This window comes from Sceloporus occidentalis, unplaced genomic scaffold (assembly GCF_023333645.1).
Source record: "Sceloporus occidentalis isolate IW3139 unplaced genomic scaffold, rSceOcc1.0.p SCAF_56, whole genome shotgun sequence".
Classification (NCBI taxonomy): Eukaryota; Metazoa; Chordata; class Lepidosauria; order Squamata; family Phrynosomatidae; genus Sceloporus; species Sceloporus occidentalis.
This window is the reverse complement of record NW_028317036.1, coordinates 2,598,414-2,601,361: the sequence shown is the minus strand read 5'-3', so window position 1 is coordinate 2,601,361 and position 2,948 is coordinate 2,598,414. Positions and strand designations below refer to the sequence as shown.

The following is a 2,948-nucleotide window of genomic DNA, read 5'->3' as shown; positions in this document are numbered from 1 at the left end:
CCCGCCGCCGAAAAACGGGTTTAGGAAGCGATCGCGAGTCGCTTCCTTTGCTTAGCTGGTGTTGCTAAGATGCCTCAGTATCGAGGCATCTTTGCAACACCTGTTTAGCAAAGGAAGCGACTCGCGATCGCTTCCTAAATGCTCAACTTACCTTCCCGGTGCCGGTGTCTTCGAAACACACGCGGTGTTTCAAGATGGCGGCGCCCATCAAGCCGGGGGGCGGAGCCTGCTGACATCATCGGGGGGGTGTTGCTGGATGTCATGGACATCCAGTGAATAACACCCCTAGTGGTCAGATCACTCATAAGAGTGATCATGATTTGATAAATCAAAGGCAATGTTTTCTAAACATTGCCTTTGATCAGTATTGGATCTGCCCCCCTCCTTCACTTGCTTCTAGTGAGGGAGAGAGACAGATCGGTGTGTTCTGGTATTTCAGGTATTCCCTAATAAAAATATATATATATTGATCCAAAGGCTCTTATAAGAGCCACCCATATAATATTAACCCCTTCATTGCCATTGATCACTGCATAAACAGTGATCTTGCATAGTGGCAATTGTTTTTGGGTTTTGTTTTTTTTTTACATGTTTTTTTACTTTTTTTAGTTTTTTTTTACTTTTTTTAGGTTTTTTTTTTATTTTTTATTATAGCCATTAACCCTTTCCTTCCCCACTATTTTTGCTGCAATTGTTACCATGCAGCGGTATACGGCTGAGGAGGCGTATGCCTTTTTGGCCACAGATTCTGAGGCCACTGATACAGCGTCAGATTTTGACGTTGGTCAGTTCACAGATACATCTAGTGATGTATCTGTGGCTGTTAGGACGCCTACCACACGTAGTCGTGGCAGTGCACCAGAGGCATGGGTAGCGCCTAATAGGTACAAGCCAGCTATCCCTCCTTTTTCTGGAATTCCTGGCATCAATATTGATGTTACAGGATTCACTCCACTGCAATTTGTGCAGGTTTTTTTGGGAGACGATGTCTTGGGAGACATTGTCACACAAACAAACATTTATGCCCAGCAGCACCGTGCTGCTAGCCCTAATTCTTTTTGGGCAAAACAGCCATGGACTCCCATTGACATGCCAGAATTTCTTAAATTCTGGGCACTCACAATGTTAATGGGCATTATAAAAAAGCCCTCCATCCGCTCCTACTGGAGCACCAGCCCCATCTTTAGTACCCCCATTTTTGCCCAAACTATAACTAGGCAAAGGTATGAAATGATTCTTCGTTTCATGCATTTTAGCGACAACAGCCTGTGCCCCCCTAAGGAGGACCCCCAGTTTGATAGGCTGTACAAAATCCGCCCCCTGATTACCCATCTCGCTGCCAGGTTTCCAGAGGTTTATACACCTGGAAAGAATATCTGCGTGGATGAATCCCTAATGAAATATAAAGGAAGGTTGGGATTCAAGCAGTATATTCCTTCCAAGCGCTCCAGGTATGGAGTGAAGGTGTATAAGCTCTGCGAGAGCGAGACAGGATATACTCATGCCTTCCGGGTATACGAGGGTAAGGATAGCTACCTTGACCCTCCAGGTTGCCCAGATCATCTGGGCACCAGTGCCAAGATTGTTTGGGACCTAATATTCCCCCTTATGAACAAAGGCTACCACTTGTATGTAGATAACTTCTATACAAGCGTCCCTTTGTTCAAGCTGCTGTATTGTTTCGATACGGTAGCTTGCGGTTCTATAAAAAAGAACCGCTTGGGTTTCCCACAACGCCTGGTACGAACCCGGCTAGGAAAGGGGGAGACCTCAGCTCTACGCCAAGAGGAGCTTTTGGCATTGAAGTTCAGGGACAGAAAAGAGGTGTGCATGCTGAGCACCATCCACGATGAGAGAACAGTGGAGGTTTCTGTCCGTGGCAGAGCTGGGGTCACTACAAAGCCAGTGTGCATCAGGGCCTATAACAAGCACATGGGTGGAGTTGATCTGTCAGATCAACTCCTACAGCCCTACCTCATTATGAGGAAGACAAAGGCCTGGTACAAGAAGGTTGCAATTTATCTAATGCAAATTGCAACCTATAACGCTTTTTTGCTGCACAAAAAAGCAGACACTGGGCTGAAGCTGTCTTTTTTGCAGTTTCAGCTCGAAGTAATTTCAGGTATCTTGTACCGTGATGCACCTGGTCCCCAAGTAGTGATGGGAACCAACAGAATTGGGGCTACCCATTTTATTTTTAAAATCCCCCCTACAGCAAAGAAGCAGAATCCCCAAAAGAGATGCAGGGTATGCTACAGCAGGGGGCAAAGAAAGGACACCACATTTTACTGTCCAGATTGCCCTGGAAAACCTGCACTCTGTGTCGGTGACTGCTTCAAGCTGTATCACACAGTTTCCCATTTTTAATTTTTTTTTTGTTCCTGCTCCATTTTTGTATTTTTTTTTAATTTTTTGTTACATTTACTGTTTTTTAGCTTTTATTTGCTCCACCATTTTTAAGCGTTTTTATTTGCACTGTCAAGTGACCCCTGTGTCCATTCCGTGGCATGAGGGACCACTTAAGGTGCTAGATCAAATCCCTTCTTGGAGATAGGCCAGGCTTTCTTGTAACCTGTCCCTACTGATAGTTGGGTACAAGCATTTTTCTTTACCCAGATGTAAAATTCCTACTGAATTTGAATTGCTCATGTTCCAAATGTGGCCCTTTTGCCCCCAAACAATCTGACAAACCCATGCATGTGGGGTATCAATGTACTCAGGAGATGTTGCTGGACACATATCTGGGTGTTGTGTGACAGCAACATATACCAGGAGCTGTAATTTCACACCTGAAGTACAAAGTATGTGAAAAAAACACCAAAAACAATTACTATCCCAAACTTTGACAAGGGTTGGTGGTAGGATTAGTGCATGGAAAGGGTTAAACTATCAGCATCTAAAATACCCTGGGGTGTCTAGTTTTCAAAAATATATGGTTTGGTGGGGTA

General features: G+C 44.5%; 1 non-coding gene across 1 annotated transcript; it reads left to right on the top strand.

The window, feature by feature from the left end:
* Positions 1-2,470: 2,470 nt before the first annotated feature.
* Positions 2,471-2,600, top strand: LOC149287813 (small nucleolar RNA SNORA35). Its single transcript, XR_016277436.1, has one exon. It is a non-coding gene; the product is annotated as a small nucleolar RNA SNORA35 (small nucleolar RNA).
* The last annotated feature ends 348 nt before the right edge of the window (positions 2,601-2,948 follow it).